Source organism: Bison bison, unplaced genomic scaffold, assembly GCF_000754665.1.
Source record: "Bison bison bison isolate TAMUID 2011002044 unplaced genomic scaffold, Bison_UMD1.0 scf7180017864155, whole genome shotgun sequence".
In the NCBI taxonomy this organism is placed as follows: Eukaryota; Metazoa; Chordata; class Mammalia; order Artiodactyla; family Bovidae; genus Bison; species Bison bison.
In genome coordinates this window covers 638,979-646,300 of record NW_011494727.1, presented here as the reverse complement: position 1 = coordinate 646,300, position 7,322 = coordinate 638,979, and positions in this window count along the sequence as shown.

Here is a 7,322-nt window from a genome sequence, read left to right as displayed (position 1 = left end):
TCATCCAGAGCAAGGACCAATGACTCCCACCCATAGCTTCCTTCAAGACAAATGCATGGAATCGGCTCTGTCTTCTTAGTCTGATGCAGGCACCAACTTTGCTGGTGGCATCTGGCAGCCCTGGAGAAGGTTAGTATTTGAAAGTTTCCTCTATAGCTCCACCTTCCAAAACACAAACTGGCCTGGCCTGCCTGGCTCTTCTGTGGTCGGGTCAGCCAGTGCACCAGAGGAGGGTTTCCATGGGGAACAGCAAGAGAAGGAGTGAAAGTGAGGGAGGCTGACTTCTCAGTTGTGGCCCTGGAAGTGGCTGCCTGGATGGATCTTGGGTGGGGGGTCCAGCCAGGGCCTAGAACCTGTGGTTAGCAGGGAAGGGTGAGGGAGGAAGACTGGGTGCAGCAGTTAGCAACATTAGCTGAAGCCGAGACAGCCGTACCAATCTCACACACGTCCCCTTGGTAGCTGGGAAGGCATAAGCATGTGAAAGAGTCGATGGCATCCACGCAGGTGGCTCCATTCAGACAAGGGCTTGAGAGGCACTCGTCAATGTCTGCAAGAAACCAAGGGCCACCATTAGGACTCCTGCCGGCAACTCCAGCTTCTCAATTGCATTGCAGCTTCTTTATGGGTGGCCAGCCCTGCGGTTCTCCACAGCCCTGGATTTCCTAAGAACTGTTGCTGCTGCTGCTGCTGCCGCCATCTTGGAGCACTGAGCCAAAGATCCAACAAGGGTTTTCTTGCATGTGTGTGATTCTTGATTGGCAAGCTTGGGGCATTGGAGCCAGGTTTCCCAGTGGGTGAAGAGATCTGGGGCTTGTGAAGGCAAAGTCCTATTGTGAGAGTGAGCTTGGAGTTCCTCCAGGTGTCTTCTCTTGTGAATATTTCAAGCGGCCCTGGGGTCTGAATTGGCTCTCAACATGGCAGTGAGCAAGGATGCTGGAATTCAAATACTGGAAGCTTAGTTAGAGCTCTTTCTTTTCCTAACTTCTTCTGTCAGTCTGAACCAAGGAAAGAGGACAAGGCCATGCAGTACTAGAACAAACAAGCTAGAAGTGGTCTGCAGAGTACAGGTTCATAAGAAAATGGCAGCGTGGAATATTCACATGAGATTTTTTTTTTTTGGATGCAGAACCTTCTTTGTCTTCAGTAAATAAAAGTCTAGAGTATCTTACAAAGATGAAGCCAACTTTGTTATCTTGGGGGGAAGGAACAGAAACCCAGTCTAATATCTCCCCATGTAATCTTCTTTTCCAGCCAAAGGCCTCAAAACAGGGACATCTCCAGTGAATCATGATTTCTAGAAGGGCTGCATCCTGGCCAGTGGGAGACCCAGTGTTGGAAGCTGGCAAGGCACTTAGTAAGCCACCAGCACCAGCCTGGGATACTGGCAGGTATCCATCAGCCTTGTTCCCCAGAAGACTCTTCTCTCCTTCTGTTCATCTGGTCCAAGATGTCCATCTTTGTGGGACTTATACTGGTAAGTCACTGGCCTTTGCCTCAAATTTTCATCCATTAGCCAAGATGAGAACTGGAACTCCTTATCTAGTCTTTCTGTATCTTTCAGAGAAGCCAGAGACCTAGAAGATCCTTCTACGCTTTTTGTATTCATTCTTCAAAGGCACCTGCTGGGTTCCTTCCTCTGAGAACATGACAAAAGGTATTGGAAGCTCCTCTTCCCAGGGGATTCATACAATTCTGGAATGAATAGATTCCACTGTCTTATAAGTCAGCATGATGTGTAAAGCTATGTTCATACAAACTTCAGGACCTGATGTGTTGATGGGTGGTCTCCACGTAGGCACCTTCCTAAATACGTTCCAGGACTTAGTTCTTACTTCTTAAGGACAGACTAGACCGTTAAAGTCAATCCTCTTAGAAGAAGATAAAAGCACTTTTCACTAGTGCGTCGCTGATGTCATCTAGACCCGAGCTGGGTTTGTGCCATGAGAGGGCCTGAGAATCTCAAGTCCTCAGGGAGGTCTCTCTTCTCACAAAGTTCTTGACTTCATTTCAGGGAGTTGTACACCATGGGCTAGAAACCAACAGTTCCAAGTTTGAAACTGTTCCAAGCAAAACCAAAATGCATGGAGTAATGGGCTGAAATCCCAGCATGCACTTGGATTCCCAGCATGCACCAGGATTCTCAGCAGCAGCAGTAGCAGCAATAGGTCAGGCCGGTGGGCTGGGCAGAAGCTGGGGGAGGCTCTTTTGCTTCTACTGTTGTCTTTTGGTCCCTTAGCGTCATTATGGGAGACGGGAAGCACTGGGCAAGGGGGTATTAAGCAAATGTAGGCGCTAAAGCAGTTGTACAGAGCAGGGACGGGAGTGGCCCTTGGGAAGAAGAGCTAGACATCAACCCTGGGGCCTCTGCCCAACCCATGGGGGAGAGGGTAGGAGGGCAGAGGCCCAAGGGAGGTCAGGCCCAGTGGCCTCCAGTGGTCCCAGAGGCTTATTTTACATCACTTGCCCTCCCCACGTGGCCTGCGCCCTGGGACAGTGCATTTTCCTTTGTTGTGCTTGGCCAGGGCACAGAATCTGAGAAGGCTGCAGGGACTGAAACTCAAGGAACTAGTTTCCTGGGCTCAGAAGCTGTTTCATACAGCGCCCAAGATTCACAGATGAGGAGGGAAGGAAGGGCCATAATCCTGAAGACCTGAGAGCCTGTGAGCGGCACTGGGGCAACTTAGGCCGTCAGCAGTACGGAGAGGGTGGGACATCCTGGGTGGGGCCTTCTCTTTGGTCACTCAGGCCTGTGGTGCCTCTTCTCTTCCTCTGATTAGAAGAGCCATTCTGGCCCTGATTTGCCCCACCTCTTTCAGTGAAGGCAGTTAGAACATTGTTTATCTTCTGGAACCATGAGAATAGCTGGGCTGGGCCCTGCTGTACTTTGGGGACCCCAGACAAGGTGACAGCAAATGGAGAATGGGAAGGGCTTTGGGCAGACTGTGTGAAGGAAGAGAGGAAAGAGAGGGAGCCATTATCTCCCAAGAATCTTCTCTGAGCCAGACACCATATCTCACAACCACTTATCCTCCAAGTGTCCCTATAGCATGGATGTCATTGTGTCATATTATAGATGAGAAAACAAATGAAGTGACCTGCCCACATGGTAAGAAGGGGAGACAGACTGGAGGAGATTAGGCCATGAGGATGAAAGTCAGGTCTCTGTTATATGTGGAGAGAGAGACTGGAGTCCTGGATCTCAGCATCTCATTACCATTTGTGCCTCCCCAGCCAAGGGCTCACAGGTCATCACTGAGTAGGGCCTCTGAGTCCGCTTTCCACTACTCTAACCAAAAGAGATTTTTTTGTTCCCGAACAAGGCTTTCTAGTGATGTCGCTAGCTAAGAACCCCTGGTAAAGGTGATGGGAATAAAGATACTTGTAAATAATCACCTTGGCCTCTGAATTGGAGAACTCAGGCCTCTACCCTGAATAGATCTTGTCCAGCTGTTGCCTGGGTCAGAACTCAAGACATCCAAGTTAGAGTTTATTTTGTTTACAGAAAAAGTGGAGTGAAGTGACAGCAGGTGCTTTTACTCAAGTGATATCCAACCAAAGGGGCTGCCACTCATAAATACCATGGTATGAGTGCTACCCCTCAAGTTGTTCAGTGCACAACCTGTGCGGCTATATGTGATGACCCTGGACATGACTACTGAACAAGGATTGGGGGGCGGAAATCCCCTCAAGAAGCACAGAGGCAATTTCTTAGCTCAACAGATGCTCCACACCCTGCAAAGACCTAGGATCAATCAGGATGAACAGAATTGAACATAAATACTTGCTTTCTGGTATATCACAACTGATAGTAGGACTATGTGTGTGTGCTCAGTCGTGTCTGACTCTTTGCCATCCCATGGATTATAGTCTGCTAGGCTCCCCTGTCCAGGGAATGCTCCAGGAAAGAACACTGGAGCAGGTTGCCATTTCCCTCTCCAGGAGAAGGACTATAACAGCATATTTATCAGTTCCAATTAGCTTTAAAAACAAACATGATTAAAGTTATAGTTATTTATACTGTCAAGTCTTTTACATTTTAAAGGTTGATCTTGGATGCAACTTTAATATCCTACTTCTTAAATTCAATTAGTTGCCTGTTAAAATCTGCCTGTGGACTTCTTGGTTATGTCAAGATGTAATTTGTATCTTGACTTATAACCCTGTATTTTTACTTGCTTTGAAAGCATTTCCCCCAATCCCCAGGGATAAGGTTTCACTGGAATTCAAACATCACCCCACTGGGGGAAGAGACAGTGTCGGATTATAGATCAGAATCTCAAATCCACAAAGTGAAAAATGTCAATAAAACAGAAAAGAGTCTGATTAAAATTTAAGTTCATGCCCTTCTAACCATGGAGTTTAGAGAAATCCAGGCAATGCCAGTGATTGCTGGGAAATTGAATGTGAGATCTGATTTCTTAAACTTAGCTGCCCATTAGAATCATTGTGATAGTGAATTTTTAGATTAAAAAAAAAATTACCAACACCACCAGAGTCCCTCTCCAGACCAAGTGAATCAGAATGGCTCAGGGTGTGGCCCAGGTATGGCACTTTTTAAAAGCAGTCCAGCATTTCCCTGGTGGTACAATAGATAAGAATCCAGCTGCCAGTGCAGGGGATGTGGGTTCGATCCCAGGTCTGGGAAGATTCCACATGCCACAGGGCAACTAAGCTGGTGTGCCACAACCACTAAACCCATGACTACTGAGGCCTGTGTGCTTAAAGCCCATGCTCTACAACAAGAGAAGCCACTGCAATGAGAAGCCCGAGTACTCCAGAGTAGCCCCCACTTGCCACAACTTGAGGAAGTCCATGCACAGCAACAAAGACCCAGTGTAACCAAAAATGAATAAATAAATAAAAATAATAAAGTATCCCAGGTGATTCTAAGGAGCTGCCAGGATTGAAACCTCAGGATCAGAAATCTAATTCCTACAAGAAATACTGTGTTAACAATGGAAGTGAGGAGAGTGCTTCTGCTTTTTAAGTCGATAGGAATAGGATAGTCTTGCTTTTTTTTTTTGGCCACATCTCACGGCCTGTGGGACCTTAGTTCCCCCACCAAGTATCAAACCTGCACCTCCTGCACTGGAAGCGAAGAGTCTTATCCACTGGACTGCCAGGGAACTCTCCAGTTCAGTGCTTAACTGCCAAAGGACCTTTAGTAGCAGTAGTGCTCAGCTGCTAGTCGTGTCTGACTCTTCGTGATCTCATGGACTGTAGCCCTCCCGGCTCTTCTGTCCATGGGATTTACCAGATAAGAATACTGGAGCGGGTGCCATCTCCAGTATGGCAGTAAGTAAGTAAGTGAAGTCGCTCAGTCGTGTCCGACTCTTTGCAACCCCGTGGACTGTAGCCTACCAGGCTTCTCCGTCCATGGAATTCTCCAGGCAAGAATACTGGAGTGCGTTACCATTTCCTTCTCCAGGGGATCTTCCCGATCCAGGGATCAAACCCGGGTCTCCTGCATTGGAGGCAGACGCTTTAACTTCTGAGCCACCAGGGAAGATAAAAGGCTGGCTAGTATGGCAATAGTGGTTGCCATCTTCTATTCCAGGGGATCTTCCCAACCAAGGATTGAACCTTCGTCTCTTGTGTCTCCTGCGTTAGCAGGCAGATTTTTTTTTTACCACTGTGCCACCTGGGAAGCCTTGCTAAAGAATCTGAGTATTCATTAAGCATTTATTTTGCTGTAAAGAGTACAGATTAATAATTTATCAAGAACCTGTTTACAGAACGCTGACTAAACAAGATGACACAGATCTATAAGGCCTTTTAACAACCTGTAGTTCCTGGTTCTAGAGCCACATGACAGGTGGGTGATCTATGGATGCTGGACACCATCTGCAGTCCTTTTGGAAGCACCAAGTCTCGAGTTAAATTGAACAGGAGTGACTTGGGACCCCAGGGGTATCGTGGTGGGCACCAAGATGCCAGATTTTGCACGTGGATGACTCTTACTACTCACTCTTTAGAGATGACAAAGCTTTTCGTAATCAGTGGCATGAGAGACAGAAAAGGGAACCTGTAAGATGTACATGGATGATCTTAATCCTCACAGCAGTGTTTCTCAGCTCTGCCTGCACACTGGAGTCACCTGGGAGTTTAAAAAACTCCAGTGCCAAGGCCACAGGACTATTCTAATCAGAGTCTGTACGAGTGGGACCGAGGCACTAGGTCTTAAAGCACAGAACCACCATCATTGACACTGTTTACAAATGAGGTAGCGAGGGCTTGTCTGTGTCTAGTTGAACCAATGTGATACTACAGCCATTCTTAATTCTGGTTCCCCTGAAATTTAGCTTCTAGCTTTTTAAGACCAACAACTGGCTGTTATGTTCAAGAGAAGATTTCTTATTCATCTGGATGTGTTAAGCAGTGAAGACCTCAATTCTTTTTTTTTAAATCACAAATTCATTTCTTGGATATTAGCACACAAATGTTTTTGATACAAAAAGTGTTAGAAATTGTTAGTCGCTCAGTCATGTCCAACTCTTTGTGACCCTATGGACTCTAGGCCGCCAGGCTCCTCTGTCCAAAAAATTCTCCAAGCAAGAATACTGGAGTAGGTAGTCATTTTCTTCGCTAGGGGATTTTCTTGACCCAGGGGATAAACCTGGGTCTCCTGCATTGCAGGCATGTTCTGTACCGTCTTTACCACCAGGAAATTATATCCCGGAAAAAGAACTAGTAATATGCTATTAAAATAATGCTTATCAATATAACTCAAACTAAAAGGCCAATTGATTAGGTAATTACTGAATAGATCTAATTCAATTGTTAATTGAAATAATAAAAGTGTTTCCTCAACTGGTCATTGTAATCATCTTTTAACCCAGTTGGTTAGTTAAGTCGCTCAGTGTGTCTGACTCTTTGCGACCCCATGGACTGTATGTAGCCTGCCAGGCTTCTCAGTCCATGGAACTTTCCAGGCAAGGATACTGGAGTGGGTTGCCATTTCCTTCTCCAGGGGATCTTCCTGACCCAGGGATCGAATCCAGGTCTCCCATACTGCAGGCAGATTCTTTACCGTCTGAGCCAATTGGTTGGGATATGCATTAATTACAGAGTGTTTTGCACTCTTATCCGCCGCCCTCACCACATGCACATAACAGAAGAGTTTTGAAGACCCCAGTTCTTGATTGGACTCACTCAGCGGAGTTAGGCAAACTGCTTAACCTCTAGGGGCTGCACTTTCAAATGGACATGATTACCAGGCTCAGAGCTGCCTGGGAAGAAACTGCGGGAAGGAACGCCCATTGGAAATATACATGATTAAAGAAAAGGTGTCTTTAGAGCAGATTAGCTAAGGTCCACTGTCA